Below are 10,470 nucleotides of genomic sequence, written 5' to 3'. Positions count from 1 at the left end.
TGTGGAGACAATTTGAAAGGTGAGTTAGCTACGTTCTAGTACTAAAATTAGTATCTTAACAACGTAACACAATGTTTGGATGGTAAATATAATTAATTTATGACGTTAAGCCATAAATGACCAAAACAAGACCTCAATTGAAGAACTTTGTTGAGAGGGTAGTTGGGTTAATAGTTTTAGCTAGGGATGTACATGGACCGGGTTGGTTCGGATTTTTTAAACACCAAACCAAACCAATTGCGTCGGGTTTTTAAATTTATACATCAAACCAAACCAATAAAATTCGGGTTTTTCAACCTCGGGTTTTTTCAGGTTATTCGGTTGTCTTGGGTATTCGGATTTTTTTCCGGAATAGTCTTGATACGAAACATATAACTTTTTCTTCAAATATTTCATTAGTCCTAGTAAGATACAACTATGTAATTAAGGTGTTTCAAAAGAAAATAACACAAAATGTGAGAAGAGTGATGACATTGTATTAAAATATTCAACAAAAGATAATAAAATTGGTTAAAATAAATATTGCTAATTAATAAGCCATAAAGAAAATGACCATAATCTAAAAATACTAAGTCATGCTAAAATAAGTACGGCTAATAAGTATTAATTATATGACAAGAAAAAAAAAACTTAAGTTATGTATTTTCACTCTTTAAACCAATTATGCAAAACTAAAGAATAGATATCCAACATTATTGTCATTTCTATGGGTAAATTGAAATTCTTTTGTTAGTATTAGTGTTGAGTTGGTTTTGGTTTGGACTTTATATGAGTTACTAACATCAATATAAAACTTATTCACGTTCAAAATCCTAAGTTCAAGCTTGAATAATATGATAATAGATGAAAAACTACGAAAAAAATTAAGAAATATTTATATATTACATTACAAATAAATATTTTTATTTATAAAGTATTTTAAAAATTGAATACATGTAATGTCGGGTTGGTCTGGTTCGGTTTGACTTTTTTTAGCTAAAACCAAACTAAACCAATTATGATCGGGTTTTTTTTCCAACACCAAACCAAGTCAAACCAAACCACTAGTGGGGTTTTTTTCTCGATTTGACTCGATTTATCGATTTGATGCGGTTTATCGGTTTACTTCGTACACCCCTAATTTTAGCCATTGATTGTATAGATCTCGAAGGGACTACGTACACGAGTTTGTTGATAGAAGACCTTAATCGTTGTTTCGGTAAGTCGAGACTTCTTCCCTAAGTCAAAGGGCTAAATTGGACTGCACAAATTAGGTGTTTGATAGAATTCCTAAGTGTATAATCCCAGCCTATATTTTGAACACTCAAGAGAGCATATGATTTTTGTGCTTAAATTGTTAGTTTTACACGTCAGAATGCATTATACAAAAGAACTCAGTTATGTGCATATTTTTGCTTGTCACTCAGAATGATAGAAAACAAATAACTTCTATGATGTGATTTGGTTACTTGTTATTATGTGTGCAATTGTGTAAATTAGCTCAAATTCGGTTCAAACTCAGATAAGGTGATCACATTCAGAAGAGAGAAGAAGACAACCTCTTCGAGCACGAGTTCCAAGGTGGCAGGTAGAGGTGTCAAATGGGCAGGTTGGGCTGAAATTGACCCAATTAAAATGGGCTGAGGTCATAAATGGGTTGGGCTAACATTGGCTCAAAAGTGACTTGGGCTGAAATTTGTTGGGCTGAAATGAGTTAAAAATGGGTTGGGTCATGACCCACCCTAATTGACCCAGTTTTTTTGAAGGGTCTATTTTCTAGAAAAATATTTTTCGTGAAAATGTTTTTCTAGAATTACATTTTTCGCAAAACATATTTTTCCAAATAAAAGATATTTTCGCAAATCTTCCGTGGAAAATCTTTTCGTGAAAAATCTTTCGTTCATATCAAACACACCGCAAACTTAAAAGATGGAGTACATGATACAAGAAAAGTGTATATATAAAATAAATAAAGTAAATTTCAAGCAATAAACCCAAATTTAAGTAAATCTTAAAAACGGACTAGAATTGGGCTAGTATTGGGCTAAGTTAGAGATCACTTTAAAATGGGTTATGTTGGGTCGAGCTAAAATCAGCCCAGTATGAAATTATCTTGAGCTCAACCCATAAAATTTTAGGCGGGTTGGGCGGGCCATTATCATTTGGGCCATATTCGACACCCCTAGTGGCAGGGTTAGCACTCCCATGCTTGTAGGTATTACTACTATATAGAAGCATGGGTTTAACCCATGCTTCGTCGTTCTTCAAGCATTATAGAAGCTTGGGTTAAACCCATGCTTCGTCATCCGTTAAACATTAAAAAAAAAGTGTGGTCCCTATATTAAACACCAACCAATATTAAAAAAAAAGTGTGGTCCCCATATTAAACACCAACTAATATTAAAAAAAAAAAAGTAAAAAAAGTGGAACCCACCATCTCCAAACTCACGGGAAAAAAAAAGTAGACCCCATATTAACAAAATCAAGCATTATAAAAAAAAAGTGAATCCCATATTAAAAAAACAAACAATGTCAAAAAAAAAAGTGCAGACTTTGTATTCGTAGCAAACACTAATATAATAAAGTTTTAGATACGGAGCACAAACCACAATGTTATATTAATCGTGTTTTGAACATATTATCCCATATTGACAAAATCAAGCAATATAAAAAAAAAAGTGAATCCCATATTAAAAAAATAAACAATGTCAAAAAAAAAAAAAGTGCAGATTTTGTATTCGTAGCAAATACTAATATAATAAAGTTTTAGATACGGAGAAAAAAAAAATGTGGGCCCCATATTATACACCAACCAATATTAAAATAAAAAAATTATGGGCCCCATATTAAACACCAACCAATATTAAAAAAAAAAAAGAGAAGAAAAAAAGTGGAACTCACCTTCAAACTCACGGGAAAAAAAAAGTGAACCCCATATTAACAAAATCAAGCAATATTAAAAAAAAAGTGAATCTCATATTAAAAAAATAAACAATGTCTAAAAAAAAGAGAAGAAAAAAAAGTGGAACCCACTACCTCCAAACTCTTGGGAAAAAAAAAGTGGACCCCATATTAATAAAATCAAGCAATATTAAAAAAAAAAGTGAATCCCATATTAAAAAAACAAACAATGTCTAAAAAAAAAGTGCATCATATATTAAAAAATCAAGCAATATTCATGTAATTTCCAAAGTATCTCATTAAATTAATAATGATGAATTCATTGCCACATGCGTATCAACCCATTAGTGGGAGCAAATGAAATTATTGTACAACAACATACTTAAAATACTTATATATTAAAATAAGATAAAATTTAATTACTTTTTCATTTTTTCCTTACTCTAATAAATGTGAAAAGAGATTAATGTCATAAAAAAAATATTAAATGGAGATCAAATAATTAATAAGGTAAATTAGTGAAATTATAATTCTAATTGACGTTTCCTTAAAAAATCGTGTAAAAGACAACATGACAAGTAAAATGAGTTAAACAAAAAATATTTACTAAAAATTTAAAAATAGAAGTTCTTCATTTAAATAGAAAATCAAATTTCTACTTTGTTTCATTTTAAACATGTAAAATTAATATAATAATTTGAATTAGAATTATCCAAATCAAAATTTGATAAAAAAATCATAGGTATTGTTTAGGCCCAATCTAAATACCTTAACAATAGAATATTTTACACCTTTAAATTAATCGAATCAAAATTCAAAGTATCAACTGATGCTTAAATATTGCTATTGTTTTATCTCAAAGAGAGAAAAATAGTTTCCTTTTAAATAAGTCTTCTCTTTTAAAAAGTATTAATAAATTTTTGCCAACTTTGTATTCGTAGCAAACACTAATATAATAAAGTTTTGGATACAGAGCACAAAATACAATGTTATATTAATCGTGTTTTGAACATAATATATGTATTACTTTACTATTACTACTATATAGAGGAGCCGGTTTATAGAGGCAAGATCGTTGTCCGTGTTCGGTCCCATTTTTTTATTTAAGAGCAAAAAAATCCTTTGTGGTCCCACGCACTTTTTTATTTAAGGGCAAAAAAGTGACATTTTATGCTTTATATTACCAACTCTTCTAAAAAGTAGATAGAAATACTTTATTATATTTCTATTTTTCTACTATATAGAAGCATCGGTTTACCCATGCTTCGTCGTCAGTCACTCTTAAAAAAAAAAAAAAAAAGTGGACCCTACCCTCTCCAAACTCATGAAAAAAAAGTGGACCCCACACTCTCCAAACTCATGGAAAAAAAAAGTGGACCCCATATTAAAAAAAAAAGGCAACGTAAAAAAAAAAAAAAAACGTGCACCTCATATATTAAAAAATCAAACAATATTCATGTAATTCCCAAAGTATTCCCATCAAGTCAATAATAGTGGATTCATTACCACATGCATATTAACCCATTAGTGGGAGCAAATGAAATTATTGCACAACAAAAAATATGGACCCCATATTATTACTTTTCTTCAAAATATTAATTGTTGTATTTGCTATTTCACCATGTCATTTATTTGTTATGTTTACTAAAATAAATATACTTAAAATATATATATTTAAAAAATAAGATACAATTTAATTACTTTTTTATTTTTATTCTTACTCTAATAAATGTGAAAAAAGATTAATATCAAATGAAGATCAAATAATGAATAAGGTAAATTAGTCAAATTATAATTCTAATTCACGTTTCCTTAAAAAACCATGCAAAAGACAACATGCCAAGTAAAATGAGCTAAACCGAGAATATTTATCAAAAATTAAAAAATAGCATTTCTTCGTTTAAATAGAAAATCAATTTCTACTTTGTTTCGTTTTAAACATGTAAAATTAATTTAATAATTTGAATTAGAATTATCCAAATCAAAATTTGATAAAAAATAATAAGTATTTTACACCTTTAAATTAATCGAATTAAAATTGAAAGTATCAACTGATGCTTAAATATTGCAATTATTTTATCTCAAAGAGAGGAAAATAGTTTTCTTTTAAACAAGTCTTCTCTTTTAAAAAGTATTAATAAATTTTCATAGCAAACACGAATATAATAAAGTTTTAGATACGGAACACAAACTATAATATTATATTAATCATATTTTGAACATAATGTGTGTATATATATATATATATATATATATATATATATATATATATATATATATATATATATATATATATATATATATATATTATCACTATCTAAACACAACTACATATTGATAGATACACTATAATCCGAAGTGTTGGGCCCGTGCTGCCATCTAGTACTAGATGCCCGTGTTGGGCCATCTAGTACTTTCATAAAGTGTGAATGCGATCAAAGGGCAAGGTCAGATACCCCATAGGTAGGTGCTATTATTTGTTTTGGGTGATAGACTGACACTACTAAAAAAAAAGGGCGTTTTCGACCAAAAAATTTCGATCACATTTTTGGTCGAAAAGAAATCGACCACACGCGGTCGAAAAATCAAGAATTTAATTTTTATTTTATTTTCAGTAGGATTTCGACCACACGTGATCGATTTTTTTAAATGAAAATAAAATTTCGACCACTTGTGGTCGAAATTAATTTTTGTATAAATAATAAATGGGAAACGTTTAAATTAAAAAAAAAAAAACAATTTTCGACCACATGTGGTCGAAAATTGGACCACATTTGTATATACACACTTCTTTGCAGATTTGTTCAGCACCACACTTGACCACATTTTTATTTTTTCTTTCTCTCTATTTCCTCTCTCCCTCTCCTCTCTCTACCCACACACACCACCTCTCTCCCTCTCCTCTCTCTACCCACACCACCAGCCCACCGCCCCACCAGCCCAGACCCCAACCCACAGCCTCCGACCACCGCCAGTCCACCGTCGGCGGCGCAGGTACGTTTTTGGTTTTTTTTTTTCCAATGTCATGAACACTTACCAATGCATAATAATCTCATGTTATTAGCTACATTACCTTCTATATTTAGTAGATTTGATAACTTTATTTAGTGTTCAATATTTGTTTTAGGGTTTATTTTATGTAAAAAAAAATTGGATTTTGAGTTGAAATTGAATGTTATTTTTTGGGCTGTTTTGATCCCTTTTTTTGGGGCTATTTTGATTATTTATTTATGTGCTATTTATTTATTTTGGGACTGTTTTTGTTATTTTTGGACTATTTTTTGAGACTGTTTTTGTGGACTGAAATCATCATGTTTTGGTTTTTGTTCTGTCAATAAAAGAAACAGAGATAGACTCCCTTTCTCTGTTCTTGAAGGATATAATTTTCCTATAGGCAGGTAATGGTGTTTCAAGATTAATCATTAGAAGCTTAACATGTTACTACAAAATATATTTGTGGTCCTATTTCGTTTATCATTGGCATGTTTGCTCTAAACTGTTTTGTAATGTACATAAGCTATATGTTTGGACTTTGGAGTTATATTGCTTGCTATTCATCAAAGTAATATTCCAGCATTTAGAAGTTAGATTACATTATGTAAAACGACAGTGTCAGTTCATGTCAAGTGTGCCTACTATAAAGCTGCTTATTTGGTTTTTGACAGGGTTTTGCACCATCAGAGGCTTCACCTTCCCGTCCCAGGTATCAAACCCGCACGTCTTTGAGGGCAGCCCTTGGTCGGTGTAAGTCTATTACTGTGACACCAAGGTCTCCAGTTCGACATGTTAAGGTACGCTATTGAAACTTTTTCAAACTCCCTTGATAAGTAAGATTGAATTTTCATTCGTATATTGTAGCACCAAGAATGTACAGGCAATTTTTTAAAGAATACTCTTCAAGTAGGAGAGTCTATCATCTGAAAGCTTTGTCACATGTGTTCAATTTTCTTAACTTCATTGTGGGAGAAACTCTGTCTACAAGACGTATAAAAAATGTCGAAATCTTACACCCATATGATTCCCTACAAAAGACACCCAGTCAATATATACTGATAGGATTGTCATCAATGTTCATCTCATAATTTACTCAAATTTTCTGTAGAGTGTTCTGAAATTAATTCACTCAAGAGAAAACTTCTAGTATATTTTGGCATAATTTGATGTAAAAGCTTGATGACTTGTTTTGCCACGCTTAATGTTGATGGTCTGATGGACCCTTTGCCGGTTTTGGAGAGTTTGATTTAAGTATATTGATGTTGAATATTGAAAAATAAGAATCTTATAACATAGTTACATGCAGCTTTTTGACTTTGCCTATCTTGGATCATTCGGGCATTTTTTTCACTTATTGCTGGACAAACTTTTCAAGGGGAAGAAAGACACAACAACTGTTGCAAAAAAGGTAAACAGAAATCCTTCTTCTTTGGATAATTTATAAGAAGTATCTGGAAAAGAAGTTCCATATTCATCTTGTAGTCACTTATCACATCCTTTCTTTTTTCCTGTTAATAGATTATTTTCATTCTTGATCAATGAATAAAACTCTGCTATATTATTTTCATTCTTGATCAAAATTAAATTGGTCTGGATGCCACCTTTATACCCGTCGGCCCTTGAAAGCATAGATGTTGCTGATGATGGCGCAGTTGATCCTAAGGAGTATGAAGCTATGAAGCATCAAGTTGCTCAGCTAACAAGAACACTTAATTCCTCGGAGGCTAGGATGTTGGGTATGCAAGCTCAAATTAATAGTTTATGATGGATATGTTTAAATGGATATGTATATTATCTTTAAGGGTTTGAATGTAGTTTTAGTTCGAATTAGAAGTAATTTTAAGTTTATAATATTTAAGTGTTTGAATGATGTTTAAGTGTTTGAATGTAGTTTATGATGTTTAAGTGTTTGAATGTAGTTTTAATTTTAAGTACTTTGAGGTTGAATTTGATTGTTTATAAGTGTTTGAATGGACAATGTTTAAGTGTTCAAGTGTTTGAACATTGTTTATGGTTGTTGTGTTGCATTGTTGATGAATTGGATGGTTGTTTTGGTTGATGAATTTGACTATTTGGAAATTGGCAGGTGGGCTGCCAAAAGCAGGCAAATGCTGGAAAACATATTCCAGATTTTCGACCCCAGATATTTCACAATTTCGACCACATGAGGTCGAAATTGTACCCAGAAAAATTCAATTTCGACCACATGTGGTCGAAATTCTTGGCCCAATTTACAATTTCGACCACATGTGATCGAAATTGAATTTTTATTTTCTTTTTATATTAAAATATAAATAATGTTTTCGACCACACGTAGTCGAAAAAGTTAAATATAATTTAATATAAAAATAATTTTTTCAACCACATGTGGTCGAAAATAATTTTTCCCTTAATTTCGGTAGAATGTGATTTTGACCACGTGTGGTCGATTTTTTTTTTCGACCAAGCTGTTATCGACCTACGTGTGGTCGAAAAATTGGTCAAAATAAAGGTTTTTTCGACCTCGTGTGGTCGAAATTTTTGGTCGAAAATCCCTGTTTTTTTAGCAGTGTGACACTCCCCGTACGTGATCCTAGTTGCACGTATGCAGGTTCATTATTGTTGAACTTTTCAAAAAAGATAATAACAAATAAAACCAGTTTCAGAAAATAACTCAATTTTCAGTTCAATTATCAGTTTCAGACTCAGTTTCCACTTTTAGCTCTTATTATCAGTTTCAGACTCGATTTTCAGATTCAGTTTCAGCTTGCAGATTTACAGTATTTTATTGTGTGAATTGTTTTTCTTTACTTCTCGCACTTCTTGACGTGTATATATAGCCAGACTAGTCTTGTCCTCTTCTTAGGGGTTGTCAATGAGAATTATTGGGTATCAATCAGAGATACTTAGGCCATTTGGGGCTGCATCTTGTGTGGTAGGTGTTAAATGCCCAGGTGATAAAGCACGTGGGTAGGGGTGGATGTTTTTAAGATTCAGTTATAGGCCCCGTTGATTTCATCCCAACAGTTGCGATTCTTTTCAGACTTTTATTATCTTCAGATAGAATTATTATTTTCAAAGAATGTCCTGTAGACTTATGTACTCAGAAGTTAGTTAGAAGATCATGACTTGCTACCAGGTTTTATCTAGATTTTAACGTTATGTCCGTAATTTAACTTTTTCAGACTATTCTTATTGTAGACCCGAATAGCATTTATTGTTGTGCAAAGTTTATTGATAGTCATCATACAGTTAACGGGTAGTTCATATATATTGAGCGTCAATCTCGTCCCACCCCAATTTGGTGGCTTGAAAATTTTACCACGTTGATGCACTTGGCAAGGGAGGGATAGTTAAGTTGTAAAAACCCTTGGGCCTCGACCTCAAACGATAAAGTTGACAAAAGTTCGGGAGGAAGAACGGTGTCAAATCTAACACTGGGTTTGCACATTGGATAAAATACAAAATAACAAAATTCCGAATTTCGGAATCAAATCATAGAAAATAAGTACAGATATAAATAATTATACTTAGAATATAATTCACTCTTTCAACTTAAACGCACAATTTCTAAATTTTGAATCCGTATCCTAATATAAAATTCCACATGACCAAAAAAAAAAAAAAAAGTAAGCGCCAATGTTAGGCTGTCAGGTAAAGAGGTTTGCATTGTTTAGGGTAAAAATTTATATATATATATATTTATCAAACCAATTAATTCTTGATAAGCTTATATTATACACACGTTTATCATTTAACCGTGGCTAATGTTGGACTTAGTATGTTTTGATGATTGACAAAATGATTTAAGCCAAATAAGTGGGTTGGACCAAATGCACAAACATGGACACAAGTTGGCTATGCCAAATGAACCTGCTAAGCATTTTCATGTTCCATTCCAGAACCTAGCCATGGTAGGACTCTTGGAATGAAGAAGTATCTTGATATTGATATCGTGTATTAGATCTTGGAGTCTATGGTGCGCTTATCTGGATAAGCCTTGAACTTTCTTCAAGCATATCTATAGCTAGCCGTGTGAAAGCAAATGAATTGTCTCCATCTCAAACACTATCAATCTTCAAGTCGTTATCCAATAATGTTTGTGACTAACCTGTTTGTCTTTACTGTTTGGTACATATATGCAGGTCATTCATTAAAGAGACTTACACACTTACTTCGAGAGTAAAAGTAGAAATCAAGCAAATAAGCAAGAACATATTTGAGAGACTTTTGACTAGCTATTATAGTGCTACCTGATACAAAGGACCAGATTGAAGAACTTGTTTCATAGTCATATGTTTTGCAATCTTCAAGTCTAAATATCTTGTATTAGGATTGTGATTGAGTTGTACCTATTTTCAGCTTTCTTAGAAGCATTATCTTAGGTAAAAACTGTAGTGACATTCAGCTTCAAGTTAAGGGTATTTTGAATGGGAGGCAACGATCTATGTAGATTGTTGTACGAGGGAATAGAGTTAGTTCTTAGGTTGCATCTCTTGTTATCTGAATTTTGTTGAGGCTCACAGTTATAGTGAAGTTTAGGACAAATCCTGCGGAGGTATAGGTCATGATTTTTTCATCCTTGTGAGTTAGGTGTTTTCCACGAAAAAATATTGT

At 31.4% G+C, this 10,470-nt stretch overlaps 1 long non-coding RNA gene across 3 annotated transcripts; it reads left to right on the top strand.

Moving 5' to 3' along the window:
• The first annotated feature begins 5,690 nt into the window (after positions 1–5,690).
• LOC132633801 (uncharacterized) lies at positions 5,691–7,885 on the top strand. Of its 3 annotated transcripts, none has more exons than XR_009579825.1 (4): positions 5,691–5,874; positions 6,546–6,671; positions 7,181–7,282; positions 7,506–7,885. It is a non-coding gene; the product is annotated as an uncharacterized LOC132633801 (long non-coding RNA). The 3 variants fall into 3 exon arrangements; XR_009579827.1 differs by having other exon boundaries at positions 7,501–7,885; XR_009579826.1 differs by having other exon boundaries at positions 7,393–7,885.
• The last annotated feature ends 2,585 nt before the right edge of the window (positions 7,886–10,470 follow it).

The sequence above is a fragment of the Lycium barbarum genome, chromosome 3, assembly GCF_019175385.1.
Source record: "Lycium barbarum isolate Lr01 chromosome 3, ASM1917538v2, whole genome shotgun sequence".
NCBI classification, from domain to species: domain Eukaryota; kingdom Viridiplantae; phylum Streptophyta; class Magnoliopsida; order Solanales; family Solanaceae; genus Lycium; species Lycium barbarum.
This window is presented reverse-complemented; position numbering and strand designations above follow the sequence as displayed.